General features: G+C 46.3%; 1 non-coding gene across 1 annotated transcript; it reads left to right on the top strand.

Annotated features, from left to right (window-relative positions):
* Positions 1–2521: 2521 nt before the first annotated feature.
* TRNAE-UUC (transfer RNA glutamic acid (anticodon UUC)) lies at positions 2522–2594 on the top strand. Its single transcript has one exon. It is a non-coding gene; the product is annotated as a tRNA-Glu (tRNA).
* Positions 2595–11228: the final 8634 nt, after the last annotated feature.

The following is an 11228-nucleotide window of genomic DNA, read 5'->3' as shown; positions in this document are numbered from 1 at the left end:
TCAGGCAAGAATCATCAGTGGATACTAAAAACAGTAAGTGAAAATTTACTGAGTAAAGTGAATATTGACCTAGTCTCAAAGAATCTCCCTGAAGTACTTGTTAATTACAAAAGGAAAAACTGTAACCTGCAGTGGAGAAACCTGGCAGCCACTGCCCTACCAAGTGATCACGGGTAACGCCACCCCAAATGGGATAAATCAACCTCAGGTGCCTCTTGATACAATCACCGAGAAGGACACTTATCACTTCTGTAGTACTCCTCTCAGAAATACAGAACCTGCGTCTAGTCTAGAGGAAACAGCTGACAAACCTACACTGAAGGAACAGCCACAGAATCATGTGCTGCAAACTAACTTCAGAAATGCCAGTGCCGTGAGAGACGAAGGCTGCAGGATGAAGAGATCAGATCAGATCAGACGCTCAGTCCTGTCCGACTCTTTGCGACCCCATGAATCGCAGCACGCCAGGCCTCCCTGTCCATCACCAACTCCCGGAGTTCACCCAGACTCACGTCCATCGAGTCAGTGATGCCATCCAGCCATCTCATCCTCTGTCGTCCCCTTCTCCTCCTGCTCCCAATCCTTCCCAGCATCAGAGTCTTTTTCAGTGAGTCAACTGTTCGCATCAGGTGGCCAAAATACTGGAGTTTCAGCTTCAGCATCATTCCTTCCAAAGAAATCCCAGGGCTGATCTCCTTTAGAATGGACTGGTTGGATCTCCTTGCAGTCCAAGGGACTCTCAAGAGTCTTCTCCAACACCACAGTTCAAAACCATCAATTCTTTGGCGCTCAGCTTTCTTCACAGTCCAACTCTCACATCCATACATGACTACTGGAAAAACCATAGCCTTGACAAGACGGACCTTTGTTGGCAAAGTAATGTCTCTGCTTTTGAATATGCTATCTAAGTTGGTCATAACTTTTCTTTCAAGGAGTAAGCGTCTTTTAATTTCATGGCTGCAGTCACCATCTGCAGTGATTTTGGAGCCCCCCAAAATAAAGTCTGATACTGTTTCCACTGTTTTCCCGTCTATTTGCCATGAAGCGATGGGACCAGATGACATGATCTTCGTTTTCTGAATGTTGAGCTTTAAGTCAACTTTTTCACTCTCCTCTTTCACTCTCATCAAGAAGCTTTTTGGTGGCTCAGACGGTAAAGTGTCTGTCTACAATGTGAGAGACCTGGGTTCGATCCCTGGGTTGGGAAGATTCCCTGGATAAGGAAATGGCAACCCACTCCAGTACTGTTGCCTTGAAAATCCCATGGATGGAGGAGCTTGGTGCAGGCTACTATCCATGGGGTCGCTAAGAGTCAGGCACGACTGAGCGACTTCACACACTTTCACTTTCTGCCGTAAGGGTGGTGTCATCTGCATATCTGAGGTTATTGATATTTCTCCTGGCAGTCTTGATTCCAGCATTTCTCATGATGTACTCTGCATATAAGTTAAATAAGCAGGGTGACAATATACAGCCTTGATACACTCCCTTTCTTATTTGGAACCAGTCTGTTGTTCCATGTCCAGTTCTAACTGTTGCTTCCTGACCTGCATATAGGTTTCTCAAGATGCAACAACTCAATTTGGTCATTTCTTTGCCATAAAAACACTATTGATGAGATCTGAATAAGGTTTGTAGATCAGAAAATAATACTGTGTTAATGTTAACTTCCTGATTTTGATCATTTTCCTTGTGGCTTTATAAGAGGATATCCTTATTTTGAGGAAATATACCCTGAAATATTTAGAAGTAAAACAGGCATATGGCTGTAATTTACACTCAAAGGATTCAGAAAAAGACATACATGTACAGAGTGCAGTGAAGTAGATACGGGAAAACATTAGCAGTTGGAGGATGAGTGAAGTGTATAGGGTTCCTTGTGCTAACTTTGCAGCTTCTTTTTTTGGGGGGAATGTGCTGGGTCTTCATTGCTGCTCAGGCTTTTTTCTAGTTGCAGTGAGTGAGGAATACTCTCTAGTTGCGGTGGGCAGGCTTCTCAGTAGTGGGGTCAGTAGTGCAGCTCCCAGGCTCTAGAGCACAGGCTTAGTAATATAGTGCACGGGCTTAATTGCTGTGTGGCATGTGGAATTTTCCTGGACCAGGGATCGAACCTTGTCTCCTGAGTTCACTGGTGGATTCTTTACCACTGAGCCACCAGGGAAGCCCCACGACTTTTTTTTTTTTTTTTAATGGATTTGTGTGTTTCTAACTGGCCTTTCCTAAAAAAATTTTTTTCTTTATTTGGCTGCACTAATTGGGGTCTTAGTTGCAGCATGCACAGTCTTTGATCTTTGTTGCAGCATGTGCGACTTTTAGCTGCAGTATATGAACTCTTAGTTGTGGCTTGTGGAATCTAGTTCCCTGACCAGGGATCGAACCTGGAACCCCTGCATTTGGAATGCAGTCTCAGCCACTGACCACTAGGGAAGTCCTGAAACTTTTCTTTAAGTCTGAAATTATGTCTAATAAAAAGTTAAAAATAAATCCTCAAGTTGTTGAAATGTCATCCCAATAGAAGAATTCCCTGGCAGTCCAGTGGTTAGGACTTGGCACTTTCACTGCTGTGGGCCCAGGTTCAGTCCCTGGTCAGGGAACTTAGATCCCGTAAGTCATGCAGAGTAGCCAAAAAAAAAAAAAAAAAATCATCCCAAATAAATTTTGCTACCCTCCTTGTCCTCTTGTAACCTTTTCATTTTCACTGCCTGTTTCAGCATGCAATCTCCTGGACTGGTCACTTGCCCATTTAGAATTTCCATAAAGGTTTTCAAAGCACCTCTGAGCACTGGGGCCGCCTTGCTTGGCTGAAACACATGGCAGTCGGGGTATTCTCACAGCTCCTACATGCTTTGTTCCGTGGTCAGTTATTTCCCAAGATTTATTTTCCTGCTGGTCTGCAAACTCCTTAAAGGTAGGGACCATGTCTTATCTTTGTGTCTCCTTTACAGTGAACGCTTGGTAAATATGTAACAGAATTAAGCTGAAAAGAAGAACGAGATCTTCAACTCCCCCTGTCTTTGACCACTTAGCACTGCATGAAAATAGCACACAATGGGCAATCACAATTGAGGTACAGCTGTGCATCCTGGTGATGTTACTGAGTTTTCCCTCCTATTAGGAAGTAAGCTCTTTTAAAAAGTATATTTTTATTGTGGAAACTGGAAAATACAGAAAAGTAAATACAGAAAAGTAAGAGAATATAAATGGCTTAGATCGCATCATCAGCTCTTCCCTGATGAAGAGCCACCCCTTGCCCAGAGACAGCAGTGTCTGTCCTTTTGAGCTTTTCCTATGCAAAATTTTAAATGCGAATTTACACACACACATATATATATACATATATTCATATTATACATACTGATGTATGATGGTTTTATTTTATGCATAGAATTAGATTGATCAAAATCTTTGGTCTACTATATGTTAAAAAAATTTTTTTTTTTTGCTTTTTTATTGCTTGGTTGTGCTGAGTCCTTGATGCTGTGAGAGAGCACTCTCTAGTTGTGGCAAGCAGGGGCTGCTCATCGAAGTGGCTTCTCTTGTCGCTGAGCACAGGCTCTAGGGTGTGGGCTTCAGCAGTTGTGGCACACAGGCTCAGTAGTGTGGGTCATGGGCCCTAGAATGTGTGGGCTTGGTAGTTCGACCCTACAGGCTTAGTTGCTCTAAGGCATGTGGAATCTTCCCAAACCAGGAATCGAACCTGTGTCTCCTGCATTGGCAGGTAGATTCTTCACTGTCTGAGCCACCAGGGAAAGCCCTTATTCAAGGGAACCCAGATTTTTGTTTTTTTCTTAAGGCCTTCAACTGATTGGATGAGGCCCACCCACATTATGGATAGTAATCTGCTTTATTCAAAGTTGACTATGTAAACATTAATCTCGCCTATACAATATCATCACAGAATCAAGACTGGTATTTGGCTCACTGCTAAAGAATCTGCCTGCCAATGCAGGAGACATGGGTTCAGTCCCTGGGTTGGAAAGATTCCCTGGAGAAGGAAATGGCAACCCGCTCCAATATCCTTGCCTGGGAAATCCCATGGACAGAGGAGCCTGACGGGCTACAGTCCATGAGATGATAGAGTCAGACACAGCTTAGGGTCTAAAAAACAACAACAGATTTGACCAGGTATCTGGCTAAGTTGACACATAAAATTAGCCATCACCTAAGTAGCCTCCTGGACTTCATCTTCTCCACAACACATCATATTATAAAGATCCAGATACTTTTGTTTTTTAAGCTGGTTTTGATTCACGTTCACTGCTAGAAAATGTCCCTACCCTGTTTCACCTTCTGCTGGTGGGCATCAGGGTCACGGATGCTGTCACAAATAGGCTGGAGGACTCTCTGGAACTTGTTTCCTGGGGTAGGTGTTCGGGGCTTTGTCTTGGGTAATACACCAAGGGGCAGTTTCCTTTACAAGGAAAATCCAGGTGGTTATTAACACTGGTTTCACTCTCCTTGGCCGTGTTTAAGAGACTGCTGGTCCACAGCCTCTTTACTGCTACTGCTACTGCTACTGCTAAGTCGCTTCAGTCGTGTCCGACTCTGTGCGACCCCATAGACGGCAGCCCACCGGGCTCCTCCATCCCTGGGATTCTCCAGGCAAGAGTACTGGAGTGGGGTGCCATTGCCTTCCCCAGCTCTTGACATTGTCAGATTCTTCATTTGTCATAGAGTGAATGAAAAATGCTTCTTTCTTGCTGCCTTGATTTATATTTCCCTGATTAACAAGGAGGCAAGCACTATGGAGAATAGTATGGAGGTTCCATAAGAAACTAAAAATAGAGCTACCATATGACCCTGCAATCTCATTCCTGGGTGTATACCCAGAGCAAAACATGATCGGAAAGGATACATGCACCTCAATGTTCGTTGCAGCACTGTTTGCAATTGCCAAGACGTGGAACAACGCCTTGATGTCCATAAATAGAAAAATGGAGAAAAAAGATGTGGTACGTATACACAATGGATATTACTCAGCCATCAAAAAGGATGAAATAATCCATTTGCAGCAACATGGATGGACCTGGAGATTGTCAAACTGAGTGAAGTAAGTCAGACAGAGAAGGAGAAATATCGTATGACATCCCTTATATGTGGAATCTAAAAAGAAATGAAGCAAATGAACTTACTTACAAAACAGAGACTCACAGACTTAGAAAACAAACTTACGGTTGCCGGAGCAGGAGAAGGAAGAGGAGGAGGGATAGTTAGGGAGTTTGGAATGGATGTGTACACACTGCTGTATTTAAAGTGGATTACCAACAAGGACCTACTGTATAGTGCATGGAACTCTGCTCAATGTCATGTGGCAGCCTGGATGGGAGGGGAATTTGGGGGAGAATGGATGCGTGTGTATATATGGCTGAGGCCCTTCTCCGTTCTCCTGAAACCATCACAGCATTGTTAATCAGCTATATCCCAGTACAAAATAAAAGTTTTAAAAACATACAAACAGCAACAACAGAAAAACCAGGAGGCCAAGCATCTCTTTGTGTGCTTGTTGGCTCTAGGTGTTTCCTTGTTGGTGAAATGCCTGTTTGTGGTTTTTGTCTACATTTCCATTGGGCTAGGAGAAGGCAATGGCACCCCACTCCAGTACTCTTGCCTGGAAAATCCCATGGATGGAGAAGCCTGGTAGGCTGCAGTCCATGGTGTTGCTAAGAGTTGGGCACGACTGAGCGACTTCACTTACACTTTTCACTTTCATGCATTGGAGAAGGAAATGGCAACCCACTCCAGTGTTCTTGCCTGGAGAATCCCAGGGACGGAGGAGCCTGGTAGGCTGCCCTCTATGGGGTCGCACAGAGTCGGACACGACTGAAGCGACTTAGCAGCAGCAAGAGTTCTGTATACATTTTTAACACAATTATTTGTGCTCCTGCCCTGATCACCTCCCACTGCCACCCCTTTGGGGTCCCAGTGGCCCATCACGCCTTGTCCTTGAGTGTTGAGGGACCCTGAACTCTCACTGCTTTTCAGTGGGTCATGTCCTTACCAGAGCCCTTGACCTTCTGCCTGTGTTGGATTCTCTCACTCACTGGATAGAGCTGCCTGTCCTGCCTCCATCTCAGACTCAGTGTGGCTAAGACCAACCCCTGTTTTTCTCTAGCCCTGGTTCTGGCTGTCCCCACTGTTGGAGCCTCTGCCTCACCATCTGCTCCCAAGCCACCAGCTGTAGCTGAATCTACCCCAAAATGGAACCTGACACCAAGAGGCAGAGCCATGGATCAGAGCCTTGAATGTGCTTTTATTTCCAAAGTCTGGCTTCTCTGGTCTTTAGAGTAAAAAGGGATAAACTCCAGCTCCAGGGAGGGGGTTATACTTTCTCTCTCTCTTTCCAAACAGTATTTTCCTGCCTGCCTAGTGGGTTTAGCAAATGAGACATCCCCCTTCTTATCCTTCTACTGAGTTGTTTCTTTGTTGAACACAAGCTTTAGTTCAGAAGATAGAAATATTTTTTAAGTTAAAACTTTCTATTAAAACTTTCCTAAAACATTAAAGGAAGTTTAAAGTGAAAAAATATATACATAATCTTTCCTTTTCATTTTTCTGGTTCCCTTCTAGTTTCTATCAACATGCATATCTATTTTTATGTTGTAATTAGAGTGTGTAGTTATATATAGTATATTGAATATGAATAGTTTCCCCCGCACACTTTACATGGCATATTTTTATTGTCACCATATTTTTATTGTTATCTTATGTGTGGGTGTGCTCATCACTCAGTCATATCCAGCTCTTTGTGACCCCATGGACTGTGGCCCGCCAGGCTCCTCTGTCCATGGGATTTTCCAAGCAAGAATACTGAAGTGGGTTGCCATTTCTTCCTCCAGAGGATCTTCCAGACCATGGGATCGAACCCTCATCTCCTGCATTGCGGATGGATTCTTTACCCACTGAGCCATCAGGGAAGCCCATTTAATGATCACCAATTTAAATGAGCTGGTAGCATTAAGTGTCTTGCGGCTGGGAATCTGGGTTGTTTCCAGTTTTGTGTTTGTTATAAGCAATGCTCCTGTGCCCAGTTATTTTCACTTGGGAAATCTGCAGAGCTGTCCCACTGGGTCAGAGGTAGCGCTTGGACATCTGCGTTTCCACCTCTGTGGCTCACAGTGTAGATTTATTTTCTTTTGTTGTAATTTGTGGGGGTTTTGGGAGGGGGCTGTGCTCGGTCTTCACCGCTTTGCACAAGCTTTCTCTAACTGTGGCTTGCGGGCTTAGAGTGCCAGTGTTTCAGGAGTTTTGGTGCATGAACCCGGTTTCTCTGTGGCATGTGGGATCTTCCCAGACTAGGGATCGAACCCACGATCCCTGCCTGCATTGGCAGGCAGATTCTTGTTCACTGTTCCACCAGGGAAGCCCCAGTGCAGATTTCTAAGTCTGCTCCCCTGCAGCCTGTTTTATCATTTTCCTCTAAATGTGACTTTAAGAGATTGGAAACTAATAACTTCATATGGTAAAACTCAAGATAAGTGCCCTGTGTCCCACATTCTGTGGCCAGGGAGCATCCTCCACTTCCCTCAGGCTACTCCTCAATCTCCTAGATAGAACTCGAATCACCTTCTCCCTCTTGGCAGGACTACCCATGTCTGGTGGTTTAGGACCAGCCAGGACTCCCAGGAACATCAGTGCCTCTGAGCAACTGGGGTAGTGACTGCAGCTAGACACAAGTCGGAAGTCAGGGGCCACCTCCCATGGGAGTGTCAGGCAGTTTGAATGGAGGTTGGGCTGCTGAAAGTGTCTGCAGAACCCCAACCCTGGTACAAGTGGTCTGATGTAGAACCTCCCTCACAAGCTAGAAAGAGACAAAGAAGAGATTCATGCATGGATGCATGTGGGGGAAGGCAGAGCCTGCAGGGACCAGAGGGTGCCTGTGTATTGGTCAACTCTGGTCACCATAACATATACCACAGACCAGGGTAGGGAGGGGCGGGGTGGTGGGGCCTCAGAATTCTGAAGGCTGGGAGTCCAAGATCAAGGTGTCTACAGCACTGGTTTCTCCTGAGGCCTCTCATTACGGTGATGGAGGCCCTTTGTGTCCTCACAGTCATCCGTCTGTGCAAGTCTGTGTCCTCATCGCCTCTTCTGATGAAGACACTGGTCTTGTTGAATTAGGCCTCTTTTTACCTTCATCACCTCTGAAGACCCTATCTCCATATACTGTTAGGTTCTCAGGTCCTGGGGGTTAGGGCATCAACATGGGATTTGGGGTCAGAGTTCAACTTATCAGCAGCTATAACTCTGGGAGCTCAGTACAGTTCTGAGTGTAGGCCCCCTGGGGTAGGGACTCCACTGGCTGCAGAACACACACAGCAGCCTCCCACTAGCCAGGAGCTTCTGCCATTGGCTTTCACGGGTGGGGTGGTGGTTAGGGGCCTCCTCTGCCTATACGTGTCCTAACTCACCTCTGCTTTGACCAGCCCCCCGACAAGCTCCCAGGCAGGATCACTGTTCCTTCCTTCACCTAGGAAGGCTCATCATGGGTGAGACTCCCCACCCAGGGTTTCGGGGATGAGGAACAAGCCTCACCAAAGAGGTTTTCAACCAGGTTCCTGGGAACAGCCAGGGCAGCACCTGCAGGAGGCTTGGAGTCACTGGAGCATGACTGTGTGAGGCTCACAGAAGTGACTTCCAGGATGCTCCAGTGGGTGGAAGGTTTGGCCTTCCCCTCTGCACACAACCTCCACCTCAGCCTTGGCCATGTTGGGGAGGAATGTTGGATCAGAGATATTGGACCAGACACTCCACTTGTGTCCTGGAGTCACTCTGATTAGATTTAACCCCTATGGCCTGGCTGGCCTCTGTCCTCCAGGTACTGTTGACCTTCCAAGGCAGGGCTCTGCTCATCTTGACAGTCCTGCTCCAGAGCACAATGCTTGTCACACAGCAGCTTCTTAATAAATATTTGCTGAAGGAATGACTGAATGGGAGAAGTGGTGGTCTTGGTCAGGGGTGGCTAGTCTCTATGAGGGTAGCTCATCTACCTTCTTGTCTCCCCAGGGTCCCCAGGAAGATAGATTCCCCATTTCTCTCTGCTGAGAAATGAGGGCATTAACTTTGAAGTTAGTTGAGATGATCAGTTGAGTTGTGTGTTAAGTGCTTTGGAAATGTCAGAATAAGTGTCTTGAGTCTTGCCTTCCAGCCAGGTCTGCCCTTGTATTCAAATACTGACACTGAGCTTAACATGGCAGATGTGGAAGAAAGAGTAGCCACCCGAATCTTTCATTCATCCCACTAGAGCCTTGGATGACAATCATTCATTCATCCCATTTGGCCTCCCACTGAGCATGGCCTTCTGTTCAGTCAGTTCAGCTCAGTCGCTCAGTCCTGTCCGACTCTTTGTGACCGCATGGACCGCAGCACGCCAGGCCTCCCTGTCCATCACCAGCTCCTGGAGTTTACCCAAACTCATGTCCATTCAGTCGGTAATGCCATCCCCATCTCATCCTCTGTCATCCCCTTCTCCTCCTGCCTTCAATCTTTCCGGCATCAGGGTCTCTTCAAATGAGTCAGCTCTTTGCATCAGGTGGCCAAAGTATTGAAGTTTCAGCTTCAACATCAGTCCTTCCAATGAACACTCAGGCCTTCTGTTAGATTATGAATATTTACCCACCACTTGCTGAATGTGGCCTTCTGGAAAGGTCCTCAGCTTTTAGAAGGGGAGTGCAGAGGGCGCAGACCACCTCCAAATGTCTGGGTGTTCGTTTTGGGTGAAGATGCTACCAGGGTTTTTGCAAAAGAGCCCCCTACCAGGGACCAGAACGGATTGAGCAGAAACACGAGTAATCTGGCGGCCGCAGAGCGCCCACGCCCCCTGCTGGCCATCGACTGCTCCGCGCGCGGCGCTCCTCTCCTGGACAAGATCTCTGGCGACTTGGCCTTGTGCTGGGCTCCTTGGTCCATTCACTGGTTGGTCCTGAATGGTTTGCGGGCCTCCAGAGCTCTCCAGTTGTGTTGTGCGCTGGCAGCCACAGGGCTATGAACACTTGCAGTCGGGCGAGTCCAAACTGAGATGTGCAACCAGTGGAAAACACACATTGGATGTCAAAGACAATACCTCCAAAGTTAAATGTGGTATTAAATAATTTTATATTGGTTCCAGGTTGAAATGATAATATTTTCAACAAATTGTGTTGAATAAAATATGACTAAAATGCAGCATGGCTGCTAGATAGCTTAACATTCCATATGTGGGTTGAATCCTATTTCTTTCAGTTGGATAGCGCTGTCTCTAGACCATGGATTGCCTGGGATTTCACGGATGACCAAAAGCTCCCCAAATGTGACTGCCAGTTTTCTATTTTGCTAAGTGACGATGTTTTAAAAAGCACTAACCCAGCTATTCCAGTGAGGATGGGCTTTCTGCTACCAGGGAGGCAGGATGCCAGGGTCAAGAGTAGAGAGCCCACTGAACCACTCACTCAGTGGCCCATCGATTCTTTTTCTCACTGAGCTGCGTCAGGCTCCGAATGCGGGGTGGCTCTCTGAGGAGCTTCGCTTGTCTTCTTCCTTCTCGGTGTCCACACCAGCTGCAGCCCGATATCTGCAGGTGCCCCACGAGGCTCTGGGACCCGGGAAAGCTGAGGAGGCCGGGAACCGCGTACCTTGGGTCTGTGGAAGTCACGTGGTCCTTGGAGCCATGCCTATGCTGAGAGGAGATGGAGGCAGCTGTAATTAGTTCCCAGGAGAAAGGGTAGGCTCAGTCCCTAGACCCTAGGAATCCCATCACTGTACCCTGATCCCTGCTGCCCACCCTGCTCTGCTCAGGGGTGGAGGGAAATATGCTAGGGAAGGAGAGAAATATGCTAAGGAAGGCTGCATTCCAGACTCACATCCCCAGGCTCACTGGCACAGTTCCTTGTCACGGGTGTGATCTGGGCTCAAAATATCTTTTTTTCTTACTGCCACATAAAATTTGTTCAGAGCATAAACTTCAGAGGATAGAGCTGAGTAAAAGGAAATAACGACACAATGAGGTCATACAAAAGACAGCACCTTTAGCAGTGAGATCTCTTTCCTGTCCTGCTTCTTTAAAACACAACCATATAATTCTCAAAACTGTAAGCTATAATTATTCTATACTTACTTATTTCATTTTGCGTAGGTTAACATCTTCCAATGTCACTAAATATTATTTCAACAGTCTTAATGGTAGCGTTATGTTCCTTTCTGTGCTCAACCACGGTTTATTGAACTCATTTTTGAACATTCAAAAATTTTCCAAG

Source organism: Ovis canadensis, chromosome 4, assembly GCF_042477335.2.
Source record: "Ovis canadensis isolate MfBH-ARS-UI-01 breed Bighorn chromosome 4, ARS-UI_OviCan_v2, whole genome shotgun sequence".
Lineage (NCBI taxonomy): Eukaryota > Metazoa > Chordata > Mammalia > Artiodactyla > Bovidae > Ovis > Ovis canadensis.
The sequence above is the reverse complement of the archived record's forward strand: the minus strand, read 5'-3'. Positions and strand labels throughout refer to the sequence as shown.